Source organism: Elephantulus edwardii, unplaced genomic scaffold, assembly GCF_000299155.1.
Source record: "Elephantulus edwardii isolate Elephantulus edwardi_28Jun2011 unplaced genomic scaffold, EleEdw1.0 scaffold00514, whole genome shotgun sequence".
In the NCBI taxonomy this organism is placed as follows: Eukaryota; Metazoa; Chordata; class Mammalia; order Macroscelidea; family Macroscelididae; genus Elephantulus; species Elephantulus edwardii.
Window position 1 is genome coordinate 73,701 of NW_006400264.1, and position 14,991 is coordinate 88,691.

General features: G+C 40.6%; 2 pseudogenes; one reads left to right on the forward strand and one right to left on the reverse strand.

The window, feature by feature from the left end:
* Positions 1-5,884: 5,884 nt before the first annotated feature.
* On the reverse strand, positions 5,885-7,597 carry LOC102857679 (annotated as a pseudogene).
* A 3,171-nt stretch (positions 7,598-10,768) lies between these two features.
* LOC102858088 lies at positions 10,769-14,912 on the forward strand (annotated as a pseudogene).
* The last annotated feature ends 79 nt before the right edge of the window (positions 14,913-14,991 follow it).

Here is a 14,991-nt window from a genome sequence, read left to right on the forward strand (position 1 = left end):
GGGCGGCGGCGTGCGTTCCCCCCGGCGGGCGGCGTGCATGTTTTAAAATTAAGAAGCGATACTGTTAGGGTTGTATTCTCTCTATATATATCTATTTAATCTGTATGCAGAGAAAGTTATTTGAGAAGCTGTAATAGAGGAATGTGGCTTCAGAACTGGAGGGAGATTCATAATTAACCTGCATTATGCAGATGGCACAATGTTGTTTGCTCAAAGTGAGGAGGACTTGAAGTATTTTTTGCAGAAGATCAAGCAATGCCACCTTTGTTGTGGATTGCATCTCAATGTCAAGAAAACAAAGATTCTTACCAACATTATGATGTATATAAAACATATTGAAACTGTCAACACCTTTATCTTACATGAATCCACAATTAACACCCTTAATACCAGCAATCAAGAAATAAAAACATGCATTGCACTGGGAAAATCTGCAGTTAGGAATAATGATGTCAGTTTGAGGACTAAGGTGCTTCTGATTCAAAGCTATAGTTTTTCCAATCACTTGCTATGGATCTGAGAACCAGACCATGAATAAGCATCACAGAAGTATTGATGCCTTTGATCTGTGGTGTTGGAGGAAAGCACTGAATATCCAAAAAATGGGCAAAAGAACCAACAAATGTGTTTTTGAGAGAGTGCCTCAGGAGTGCTCTTTTGAGTCATTGTCCAGCTCTCTGATGTAAAGAAAAGATTTGTGAAGACCATGGCCTGAATCAGGCACATCTTATGTCTAGACTGACATCATTGCTCTTCAATATGCTAGAGATGTCCCCGACAGCTTAATTTTTCTATGCAATTTGTCTTTTGATTTCCTGGCTGCTGATACCAAGAATGTTGATTATTTAGCCAAGAAAACTTAAGCTATTAACAATCTCAGAATCTTCACCATCTGTCAGGATGTTGCCAATTGGCCTAGTGATGAGAATCTTTGTTTTCTTGATGCTGAGCTTCAATCCAAATTGATAGCTGCCATCCTTGACTTCCTGCAGCAAGTGCCTCAAGGTCTCCTCAGTTTCAGCAAGCAAGGTTTTGTCATTTGTGCAACACAGATTGTTGATGAATCTTCTTCCAATCCTGATGCCACATTCCTCCTCATAGAGCCCAGCCTCCTGGATTATCTATTCCACATATAAATTGAAAAGGTATGGAGACAGGATGCATCCCTGGAATAGACTTTTTGTAAATTTGACCATCCAGTGCTTTCTCGCTCTGTTCTGATGAATACCTCCTGGTCCAAATACAAGTTTTGCATAAGCACAATCAAGTGTTCTGGGATTTCCATTCTTCTAAGAATTAGCCACTGTTTGTAGTGATCTACCCAGCAAAATATCTTTGCATAGTCAAAGAAACACAGATAAACATTCCTCTGATACTCTCTGAATTCAGCTAAGATGCATCTAACATTGGCTATAATGTAATGTGCCAAGTGCCACAGCATCTTCTAAACCCAGACTGCACAACTGGCCATTCTGTGTTGATGTACTGTTATAATCATTTTTGCATAATTTTCAGCAGGATCTTGTTGAATGCAATATTGATTATATTGTTCAATAATTTTCACACTCTGTCAGGTCACCGTTTTTTGGAATGGGAGTAAATATGGATATCTTCCAGTCAGTGGGCCAGGTGGTTGTCATCCATATTTCTTGACACAACTTAGTGAGTGTGTCCAGGGCAGGATCTCTAGGTTAAAGTATGTCCGTTGGTATACTGCCAATTCCTGTGACCTTGTGTATTGCAAAATCCTTCAGAGCAGTTTGAACTTCCTTCATCACCATAGGCCCTTGATCATATGTGTTTTTTTAATGAAATTCTTCTGTGTCAGCCAATTATTTCTGTATAATAACTCTGTGTACTCCTTCCATCTTCTTTTGATGCTTCCTGGGTCATTCAATTTTCTGCCTAAAGTATCCTTAAGTATTGTAACTTGAGGTTTGAATGTGTTCTTCAGTTCCCTAAGGTTAAGAAATGCCAAGTTCATCCCTTTTGATTTTCCAACTCTAGTTCTTTGCATATATTATAATATTTTCCTTTGTCTTCCCATGCTGTTCTTTGAAATCTTCTGTTCAGCTCCTCAACATCTTGATTTCTTCCCTTTGTTTTGGCCTCTCAGTGCTCTAGTATAATATTCAGGATCTCTTCTGAAATATTTTTTGATCATTTCTTCCTCCTCCATCTTTGTAATGACCTTTAACATTCTTCATGGATGATATCCTCCCACAGCTCATCCGGTCTTCTCTTATTAGTATTCAAGGACTCAAACCTATTCCTGAGCTTGTCTTGAAATTCAGGATGGATAGGATCAAGGTCAAACTTTGTTTTTTGTGGATTTGATTTTATATTCTTTAGCTTCAGTTTGAACTCCATAAGAGTAGTTGATAGCCTGATCCATAATCAGCACTTGACCTAGCTTTCACAGGTGATGTTGAGATTCTCCAACAATTTTGCCCACATTTGTAATCAACCTGATTCTGTGTAGGCTGTTGTCATTTGAGTTTCTTATAAAAGACATTTTCAATGAATAAATTACTGATTGTACAGAATTATGTCATTATCTCCAACCTAATTTCTGTCACCAAATCTGTGTTTCTTGACTACTGATCTTTCTTCTTTATCTCCAACTTTTGCATTCCAGCCACCCCTTATTACTAATTCATCTTGTTCCATTGATTTTTTATTGCAACAGTTGATAGAATTCATCTATTTCCTCCTCTTTGTCTCAATTGGTTGGTGTATAAATTTGAATGATAGTAGTATTAACAAGTCTTCCTTATATACATATGGATATTATCCTGTCACTCAGGACATTATATTTTAAGATGGATATAGAAATGGTCTTTTTTTTTAAGTATGAATACGACTTCCTGGTTTCCCCCCCCTTTACATTTCCAACATATGATCATATGATTTTTTAATTCTAAATGTCTCTTGTCAATCCATTTTATGTCATCAATTCCTATTATGTCAATATTTATGCATTTCATTCCTTCCTCAACAATTCCCAATTTCCTTGCATTCATAATTCTTGTGTGCCATGTTCCAATCATTAGGATCTTTTTGCAACTGTTGCTCCTCCTTTGTGATTTCCCATAAGAAGGCTCAGCCTCTGGTGCCATTTGCTAGTCTAATCTATCATGCTTTGTTGTACATAGGGTTTTTGAAGGCCTGTTATTTAGGAATCGGATGACCAACACTTCTCTATAGTCCATCTTAATTTGAGTGCTAAGCTTTATACCAATATGTGACAGAGAAGCATTTCACCAAAAAGAGGTCATGAGAGCATGCAGGTAAAATATCTGGTGTTGGTCCCAACTCAGTTGCATCTAATAATATTTTGCAGTGATGAAAAGTGAAGTTTCTAAGAGATATTTGATACCCTTTCCAAAGATCTCTGTGAACTCAGTGTTTAAACTGTTAATCAAAAGTCCAGCAGTTTGACCCCAAGTTCAAAGATGTGTCAGTTTGTGTCCATAAAGATTTACATTTTGGAAAGCCTGTGTGGGAGTTCTACTTTATCCTTCAAATTCTTACAGGAAATTGGTGAAAATATATTCATTTTTATTTTTTTACAAAATTTGAATACATTGTGTTTCACATTTTCCTTCATTAACATTGTGTTTCATACAAACAATCCCATACATTGTATTTTATAAAATGAGAAATTATTTTGTTGGCAGATCCTTGTCTGAGATGGTATTATTGAATGTATTTTCCCAGTCAGTAGAATTTATTTTCACCCTATTGGAAGATTTTTTTATGCACACAGGGATTTAATATTTAGAAGATACCATTCATCAATTATACCATCTCCTGATAGTGTACTTCTTACTGTATTTGTCAGCCTCTTTATACCATAGGCTAGGTCTTCTAAGATTGGTCCTATTTTGTCTCTAATGATCTTTATGGTTTTGGGCTTTAACTCTAAGTCTCTAATCCATTTTCAGTTGACTTTTGTGTATGGTGTAAGATGTGGATACTGTTTCAGCTTTTTTTAGGTAATAGTCCAGTTTTGCAAGGACCATTTGTTGAAAAAGTTGTCATTTCCCCATTTGATAATTTTCTTTAGTTTTTATTTCCTTGCTGAATATCAGTTGATCATAGGTGGATAGGTTGATTTCTGGGTTCTCAATTCTGCTACATTAGTATATGTGTCTGTTATTGTAGCAATACCATGTGGTATTAGTTATTACAGCTTTGTTGTAGGCTTGTTATTTATATTGGTTTTGTTTTGGATTTTTTATTTAAATAAAATGCTTATTTTATACAGGTTTACTTACAAAGTTCCTCACCTTTTCATCTCCAGAGTAATATATCATATGCTCATCTGACTCAAAATGCCCCATGCCAGTCTATCTCATCTCACCAATGCTTAGTATGACAATATTTATGTGTTCCATTTCTTCCTTAACAATATCTAATTTTCCTACATTCATGGTTTTCACATTCCATGTTCCAGTCACTAGTGTCTGCTTACAACTGTTCCTCTACCTTTGTGTTTTCATACATGAAAACTCCACCTCAGTTGCCCTGTTATTCTCCGTGTGTTCTGTTGTACATAGGGTTTTTAGAGGCCTGCTATTTCGGAAGTGGATGGCCAATCCTTTTTCCTAGTCTGTCTTAATCTGAATGTTCAGATTTAGAGAAGTATCCAACAGATAAGCATTGTATAGAAAAAGTGAAAGATATACCCCTTATTGTGGAATTAACCATTAGTTTCAGTGTTGTTCCTGCCCTTGGCACAAGTGTCTTGACCCACATATTTCCCTGCTCCACCATCCACCAGGATACCCATCCACTTCTACCCACTCCCTTCAACATCTATCTCCCATTGTCTAGCCCTTGATCTGATAGCTTATATCTGAAGCTTCCTTGTCTTCTGTGATTCCAAACACGTCAGCTGCTGACAATTTCTTATGCTGTGACCAGTTTAGTGGTAATGTTTCCCGCGCAAAGGTGATGTGTGTGTAGATAGTTTCTTCTTGGCCAAAGGGATGCAGGCCCGAGGACCCTAACAATTCCTGCGCAGCCTTGGGGTCTTCACATTTACCTGTGGGGTGGGCAGGGATTTTCAAGGCCCATTGCGTTGTCCTGATTCTCTGCCTGTGAAGATTTCTTTCTGATCTCTCTACGTGTCCCGAGAAATGGGGTTGCTTTCACAGTTTAAAAAAGTCATTTCTAAATCCGTCTTGAAGTACAATATTGTGAGTGACAGGATAATATCCATGCACATACAAGGAAGTTCAGTGAATACCACTATCATTCAGATATATGCACCAATAACCAGAGCCAAAGAAGAGAAAATAGAAGATTTCTACCAACTTTTAAAATCGTAGATCGATTGAACATGCAATCAAGATGCATTGATAATAATGGGTGACTGGAATGCAAAAGTTGGGAACAGAGAAGAAGATTCAGTAGTTGGAAAACATGGACTCAGTGACAGAAATGAAGCTTGGGATAGAATGACTGAATTTTGTACAATCAATGACTTATTCATTGAAAATACATTTTTTCCACGGTCTGAAGATTATTTTTTAGTTCCCCAAATAATGATACTGTGTGCAATTTCCTCAGAGACAAAATTTGAGGAAATCCCTGATGGTCTATTATGGAATATTCAACTAATGGACGTGTCATAGAAACTTTACATTAGTAGCATTCAACAGATTAAAGTCTATTCCATAAAATTTAAAAATTTTCTAAGAGTCCAATTTAAATATGTAGCTGCAAATCTAAAAAGGGGGAATTGTTTTGTTTTTTCAAAAGTGCATATTATTACATTTGCTTCAATACATTATGTCCAATTCTTTGTAAAAGTGAACCACATCTGCTTTGAGCACACTGCTTGAAGCGTTTCTAAGCAGCTGAAGGGGAAAGGAATTCACTTGTTGAGGAGTCCAGCATCCTTGATTTTAATGAAGAAGAACTTCTCCAGAATATTGGCACATTTGTAATATTCACTTTTGGGCGGGTTGTACTCTTTGCAGTTGGTAAACAGTCGCAAGTCAGCCATGAATAATTTCTTACACACATAGTACCTATTTTTGAGGCGTTCACTCATGGTCTTCAGATCCATGGGGAACTTATAACTTCATAATAGCCTGGAGCTTCGGTTCTCTTCACTGCTTCCATGAAAGGCCGAGCACTTTGGTGGCTCTTCACCTGCCGGATGATGCTCTTGAGAGTGCTGTAAAGCTGGTCAGTGTCTTTGGGACATCTTCTTTCTTTTCCACTTGTTTCTAGCCTGTCTCTCTAATCCCAGTAATGATCTCAGTGGGGGTCTGCCAGACTCCATCTTTGAAACAAGACAGTCCCGGGTAGACCTTTCGAATCTGGGCTTGCTTTCTTTCAATCAGTTTTTTAATAATCTCCTTCTGTTTTTTTGATGATGACAGAAAACTCTGTGTATGGGATCTTCGGATTTAGCTCACATCCCATTAAAGTGACTCCTTCATAATCCATGATGTAGCCAATGTATTTGGTTTTAAGTATTTTGGTTTCTTTGGAAAAATCCTGTTTCTTGAAGTACCCAATTGCATATTCATCTGCATATGTGAGGAAGTTCAGGATGTTGTGCTTTATATGGTATTCTTTCAAGTGGTTCATTAAGTGTGTTCCATATCTCTTGACTTGTTCATTTGAGGTCACAGCACAAAAGACAATCTCCTTGAATCCTTGCGATGGGAACATACGGAAACAGATACCACCAGTGACACGGCAATCTTTAATTAAAGCCAAGGTTTTGTGTTACTTGTAAAAAGATGAGCTGTGTGATGCATTCCTTTGGAATTCAGGGCAGCTGGTGGGAGAAGACGTTCTGCAAGCCGACGAGCCACATGAGGATCTTCTTGTTGGGTTTCTGGTGGGAGGAGTTGCTGACCACATGGAATTCAGTCACACCTCTGCATTCCTCCAACCTCGCTGCCTTGTCCGGGGCTGAGTGTGCTGACAGGTTGGTCTCCTCCCGTCCCAGCGTCACTGCAGGATTTGTGATTGTGGACATGACCTCATTGATTAATTCCATCGGAATATCTCCTGTAACCCGGGGGTTCTTCGCTTCCTCCAGAGGATGCGAGTCATTCATTTTCCTCTTTTTTCCTGGGTTCACCTCGAGCCCAGAACCTCTGCCCGAAGGGCTGGCTGGCACTCCCTGTCCATTCAGCTGCTCTAGAGATGACGAGTTGGAGTTGTAGGAGAGCAGTCCAGCTACAGGAGGCAGGCTGATAACTGTGTGGATTCCCAGATGGCAGCTTCTGGAAGAGATGGAGAGAAAGTCCTGATCCCAGATGGGAGAATTCTTACTATACACTTCTTCCTCTAACATGGACAGAAATTTGGGGAAGTGGGTGAGGATTAGCGTTCCTTTCTCCAGTGGCAGGTTGTCCTTCTCCTGCCGGGCCTGCTCCAGGAGCTGCCGGCGCATGACGGTGAAGACGGAAGGGAGCAGCGTCCTCCCGAACACCTGCGTGGTTTCATATGGAGGTAGACTGTCGCAGAACTGTGGCACATTTCAATAACACAGCCACCTTGTGTAGTTCTTCTCTTCGTATCCGGAAAGATCATACTTAGGAGAGCACAGCCTCGGACATGCCATCCTAGAGCTCAGCTCAGGTGCCAACAGTCAGGGGGCGCAGCGGCCTCCAGGGTCTCCTTCCCGGGCCTCGGTTTCCAACAGCGGACCCTGCCCCAGGCAGTGCCCTCGCCAGCTCCCACAAATACATTTTTTTTGTTTTTGTATTTTTTAATAAAGTTTGTAATCCAATGGACACACAAAACTGCGCTGAGAAAAACAGTTTCATAAATTAATAAGTGTTAGGAAGTTGGGGGCGGTCCAGGTAGAGATCAGCCAGTCTCTCTTTACAGGTGCTGTGTGACACTTCCATGCCGCAGGGCAGGCCTGTGCTGTGACGAAGCACACTTAATACAAATAAGTGACATTTTTAAGAGACATAAACGCAAATTATACACATGGATTACACCTGATGGTATGCATAAGAATCAGATTGATTAAATCTGCGGAAAGAACCGCTGGAGTAGCTCAATAGCTGCTGTGAAAACCAGGCCTAGTGCTGATTGTGAAACAGACCACCAACTACTCATATGCACATTCAAGCTGAAGCTGAGAAAAATTAAACTGAATTCCTGGGGACCAAAAGATGATTTTAAGTCTATTGCCCCTGACTTTCAATCCAGGAAGAGTACAAACGTTCATTACAAGGACAGAAGAAGAAGAAAAGACCAAAATGGATGTTAGAAGAAACTCTGAATATTGCACTGGACCGCAGAGAAGCCAAAGCAGAAGGATGAATTCAAAATATTAAAGAGCTGAACAGAAGATTCCAAAAGGCAGCGCGGGATAACAAAGTAAAATATTACAATGTAATGTGCAAAGAGGTGGAGCCAGAAAATCAAAAGGCCCGAACTCGCTCAGCATTTCTTAAGCTCAAGGAACTGAAGAACAAATTTAAACCTTGAGTTGCGATAATCAAGGATGCTTTTGGCAGAATATTAAATGATCCAGGAAGTATTAAAAGAAGATGGAAAGAATATTCTGAGTCATTGTAGCGAAAGGAATTGGCCGACACAGAAGAAGTTAATGAAACAACATATGAGCAAGAGCGTATGGTGATGAAGGAAGAAGTTCAAGAAACTTTGAAGGAAATAGCAAAAAATAAGGCCCCAGGAACAGATGTCATACCAATTGGCATATTTCAGCTAACAGATGCTGCCCTGAATGTGCTCACGAAGTTATGCCAAGAAATCTGGAGAACAACCACTTGGCCAACTGACTAGAAGAGATCTATATTTGTTCCCATTCCAAAGAAGTTTGACCCAACAGAGTGTGGAAATGGAAGAACAATCTCATTAATTTCACATGCAAGCAAGATTCTGCTGAAGATTATCCAAAAATGACTGGAACAGCACATCAGCAGAGAACTGCCAGAAATCCAGGCTGGGTTTAGAAGAGGTCGTGGTCCTAGGGATATTGTAGCTAATGTTAGATGGATCTTAGCTGAAAGCAGGGAGTACCAGAGGAATGTCTATTTGTGTTTCATTAATTATGCAAAGGCATTTGACTGTGTGGATCATAACAAACTGTGGCTGACTCTGACAAGAATGGGAATCCCAGAACACTTGATCGTTCTAATTGGAAACCTATACTTGGGCCAAGAGGCAGTCATCAGAACAGAGCAAGGAAATATTGCATGGTTCAAAACTGGGAAGGGTGTGCGCCAGGGATGTGTCTTGTCTCCATACCTTTTCAACCTGTAGGCAGAACAGATTATCTGGGAGGCTGGGCTCTATGTTGAGAAATGAGGTGTCAGTATTAGTGGAAGATCTATCAACAATCTGCGGAGGACCTGAAGCGCTTGCTGTAGAGATTCAAGGACTGCAGCCTTCAATATGGATTGAGGCTCAATATCAAGAAGACAAAGATTCTCACCATTAGACCAACTGGCAGCATCAGGATGGATGGTGAAGAGACTGAGACTGTTCACACCTTTAGTTTGCTTGGTTCCATAGTCAACCCCCTTGGCACCAGCAACCAGAAATTAAAAGATCAATTGTGATTGGAAAGTCTGCTGCTTGTGACCTCAATATAAAACAAACAAACACATACATACATACATACATATACATACATACATATATACATACATCAGTGGGATTCCTCTACAGTAAGAAAGAGAACTAAGAGAAGAAAACAAAAAACCAATACCATTTAAAATAGTCAACCACAAATTGAGATACTTGGGAGTGAACCTGACTAGAGACACAAAAGACCTATAGAAACAAAATTATAGAAGATTTTTTGAGACACAATAAAAGACCTAAATAAATGGAAATATGTTCCCTCTTTATGGATAGGAAGGCTCAGTATTGTGAAAATGACAATTCTACCAAAAGAATTCTATAGGATCAGTGCAATCTCGATACAGATACCAAATTCCTTTCTCAGGAAGATTGAAAGGGAAATTGTCAAGTTTATTTAGAAATAAAAAAGACCCCCTAATTAGCATAGCACTTCTGAAAAACAAAAATGGAGTGGAAGGCATATCACTCCCTGACCTCAAAACCTACCACACAGCAGTAGTAACCAAAACAGCATGGTATGGGTACAATGACAGACACATAGACCAACGGAACAGAACTGAGAAACCAGGAATGGACCCATCTATCTACAGTCAACTGATATTCTACAAAGAAATAAAATCAATCAAATCGGGCAATTGTAACCTCTTCAACAAATGGTACTGGCAAAAAAGGACTGTTAACTGTAGAAACCTGTGAGGTAGGTTTGAAGATCAGGGAGTGCTATGGACTCCCACTTAATTTTTGTTTTTCAGAAGTGCTTTGCTTATGCAGAGTTTCTTTCTTCCCTAAATAAACTTGAAAATTGATTTTTAAAAATATTATTATAAAATGAATTTGGCATCTGTATTGGGATTACATTAAACTTTTAGATTGCTTTTGGCAGGATTGCCATTTTCACTATACTGAGTCTTCCTATCCATGAACATTCTTCTGATACTCTTTCTTTTTGCTAAGATCTATCTGATATTGGCAATAATATCTCTAGTTCCATGACCTCTTCTAAACCCAGCTTGTACTTCTAGTAGGTCTCTGTCTCTGTTGCTTATGCAAAACCTATACTTGGACCAGGAGGTAGTCCTCAAAATAGAGGAAGGAAACAGTGCATGTTTCTAAATCAGGAAAGGAGTGCGTCAGGAATGCATCCTGTCTCCACATGTTTTCAGTCTACATGAGGCGAGTCTTTATGAGGAGGAATGTGACAAGGATTCTCACCATTGGGTAAATTGGCAGAATGATAATGGATGGAGAAGAGATTGAGATTGTTAACAATTACAACTTGCTCAGCTCCACAATCAATATTCTTGGCAGCAATAATAAGGAAATTAAAAAACCCCAAAAACCAAATTGCATTGGGAAAACCTGCTGTTAGGGACCTTTCCAGAGTACTGGAAATTAAAGATGTCAGTCTAGAGACTAAGGTTCATCTAAGGCCATGGTCTTCTCAGTTACTTGCTATGCATCAGAAAGCTGGACGATGACTAAGGATGTCAGAAGAATTGATGTCTTTAAATTGTGGTTCTGGAGAAGGATCTTGAACATACTAAGCATCAATAAGAAAACAAATGGGTCTGTTTTGGAGAAGGTGAAACTAAGTTTCTTCTTGGATGATAGGATTTTGAAGCTCTGTCCCACATTCTTTGGTCACGTGGCCGGGAGGGACCAATCCTTGGAGAAGGACATCACGCTCAGAAGAGTGGAGGACAGCACAAGAGAAGAAGCCGCCAGATGAGATGGACTGATACAGAAACTGGGGTAATGGAGTTGGTGTGCTTTAATCGGTGGGACTGGCTCAGGACAGGGAGGCCTCAGAGCTGCTATACATAGATAGGGTTGCTATGGGTCGCAAGCAACTTGACACATAACAACAACAACCACATCCATAAACAGGGAATATTTTCCCATTTGTCTGAAGTTTTTATTCTTTCTCACAGAAGTGTTTTATAGTTTTCTTTGTACAGGTGTTTTATGTCTCTAGTTAGGTTTATTCTGAATATCCCCATTATTGTTTGGGTATTGCAAATGGTATTGTTTTCTTGGTCTCCTTCTCTTTGTTTCCTTTGTCAGTCTAGAAGAATCCCACTGATTTTTGGATATTGATTTTGCATTCTACCACTTTACTCAATTTGTCCACTTGCTCTCACAGTTTTGTGTTGGGGTGTGTGTGTGTGTGTGTGTGTGTGTGTGTGTGTGGTTTTTGTGGTTTTTTTTTATTCCTTGGGTTTTTCTGTGTACAGTATTATATCATCTGCATATAGTGACAGTTTAACTACCTGTTGATAGCAATAAATTTTTTTTTGTTGTTGTTGTTTTAATAATATCCCAAGATCACAGAGTCAGGAAATAGCACAGTTAGAATTTCAATTCAAGATTCCAATTCCATGCCCTTAATAATATTGTAATATTTTGGGGGCGGGGAGCGAGCAGTGGCAGCGCCGGGCGGGCGCGCAGCCTGCGGCGCGGGGCAAGCCCGGCACTTAGTGGTCCAGCCGAGCCAGCGGCGCCGTCATGAGGCCCAGCGCGGCAGCGGGGCGGCACAGTACTTTGAGATTGTTATCAAAGACATGACTTTCACCTCACTTCATCAACGCCTACAGGCAGTCTGGTAACATGAAATCTCCTGGTTACCAAAGTAGACATAGCCTTTTACGCCCGACATTGCAGACTTTAATCTGTGATGTACATTCAGTAACAAGTGATAACCATAAATGGACCCAGGAAGACAAACTTTTACTTGAGAGTCAGCTTGGCGACGGCTGAACCACTGTGTCTTGACCCTTCTGTGTCCGTAGCCTGCACTACAAACAGACTGCTTTATAACAAGCAGAAGATGAACACACGGCCAATGAAACGGTGTTTCAAGAAGTATTCTAGATCCTCTCTGAATCGGCAGCAGGACCTGTCTCACTGTTCACTTCCTCCTCAGTTAAGATTACTTGTTTTCTTACAAAGAAAGAAAAGATATCACAACTATGATATATCATCTCACCCCAGTAAGACTAGCAAAATTTAACAGAACAGCAAGCAACAAATGCTGGCGAGGTTGTAGAGAGACTGGAACCCTTATTCACTGTTGGTGGGAGTGTAAAATGGTGCAACCACTGTGGAAAGCAATGTGGCGCTTTCTCAAAAAGTTGCAAATAGAGATACCATTTGACCCAGCAATTCCACTACTGGGAATATACCCTAAAGAGACCATAAATGACACCCAAGTAGATATATGCATACCCATGTTTATTGCAGCTTTGTTTACAATAGCAAGGATTTGGAAACAACCTAAATGCCCATCAACAACCGAGTGGATAGAGAAGCTGTGGTATACTCGCACAATGGAATATTATGCTGCATTGAAAAACAAGGAATTCATGCAATATTATTCAAAATGGGTGACCCTGGAGGACATTATGCTGAGTGAGGTATCTCAGTCACAGAGGGACAAAAGCTATATGGTGCCACTGTTGTAGAATGAGGCTGACATCAGGGTGGGGGTAAGACTGAGAAAAACTGGATGAAATATGTTTACGGCATTGAAGTCTTTGGGGGAGAGAATATTTTCTATTTTAGGGCATTATGTTTATCGTAAGAGTACGGAGTGAGGGTTGCAGAGTGGATTATATTTGGGGATTGGGGGATGTGTGTGTGGGATTACGTACCATTGAGGGAGTTTTTCTTTTGAGTTTGAAGGAGAGGAGCAAACGGGGGTTGGGGGGCGGGGAGAGGGGTGCAACAATGAATGAATGGAATTCCAAAATCTCTGTAGATGTTCATTGAAAGAAAAATAAAGAAATTAAATAAAAAAAAAAAGAAAGAAAAGCAGGTCAGCATTATGACCTCAAAATCTCCAAAGCATGAAATTGTGTAGATATGTGGAAACGGAACACCTGTAATTTGGCTGTACCCTCTGAAGTAGATGTAGAAAAATATGCTAAAGTGGAAAAATCTATCAAATCTGATGACTCACAACCAACAATATGGCCAGCCCATGATGTAAAAGATGAATATGTATTTGAATGTGAATGTGGTAATCAGTATCAGAAAACAAAATTGACCATTATGCAGTCACTTGGTGATCCACTGTACTATGGTAAAATACAGCCATGTAAAGATGATGAGGAAGGCGATAGCCAGATGTCTTCATCCCACTCCTCTACAGATGATCATTCAAATAGGTTCATTATTGGATCAAAGACTGATGCTCAGAGAATAATCAATCAGTACCAGGAATTGGTCCAGAATGAAGCCAAATGTCCAGTTAAAATGTCACACACGTCCGCCACTCTGAGTCAGCATTCTCCAGGAAAAGAATCAGAATCTGAGACTGTGTCCGTTCAGTCATCAGTGTTGGGGAAGGGAGTGAAGCATCGGCCTCCACCCATCAAACTTCCCTCAAGCTCAGGAACTAGTTCCTCAGGTAATTATTTCACCCCACAACAAGCAAGCAGCTTTCTCAAGTCTCCAACGCCTCCTCCTGCTTCTAAGCCCCCGAGTCTGTCTCGGAAGTCGTCTGTGGATCTCAGCCAAGTTAGCAAGCTTTCTCCAGCTGCCTTGTCACCTGCTAGCTCATCACAAAGAACCTATGCTACCCAAATCATAGCAAATTCCGCTGGCCTTAACTTCATCAATGTAGCGGGCTCCGTTTGTGGAGCCGAGGCTTTGATGAGTGTTTCAAACTCCATGCTGGGCTGTAACACTGGTGCCGTAACTCCTGCAGGAATATATCTGAGTGGCCTTCTTCCCTCAGGAGGTCTGCTGCCCAGTGCACTGACAGGTGCTCTGCCAACTTCGCAAGCAGGTGTTCCATTTGGTTTAAAAAAATACGTCAAGTTTCAGGCCATTAAATCTACTCCAGCTCTCCAGCGGCTCACTCATCTTTAACCCTCTGCAGCAGCAGCTCTCTCCGTTCACTCCGCAGTCACCTCAGCAGCCCACCGCTTCCAGTCACGCGCAGCCGCAACCGGGGGAAGCAGGGTCCTGAACAAGGTTCAGCCAGTCAAGAACAGGCCTTATCTGCTCAGCAAGCTGCTGTTATCAACCTTAGTGGAGTAGGGGGCTTCATGCAGTCCCAGGCGGCTGTGTTGTCTCAGCTTGGCTCTGCAGACAACAGACCAGAGCAAAGCCTTCCTCAGCGGAGATTCCAGCTCTCTTCTGCCTTTCAAGAGCAGCAGCAACAGATCCAACAGTTGCGATTCTTGCAGCATCAAATGGCTATGGCAGCAGTGGCGGCACAAACAGCTCAGCTCAATCATCGTCGGCACTCAGGCAGCCAGTCAAAAAGTAAGATGAAGAGAGGTACGCCAACCACTCCAAAATTCTGACTCTGACATTATTTATTATTTTTTTCTCTTTGAAAAGACTAGAGCATTGAATCAAAGATTCTGAGTTTTTACTTAATTT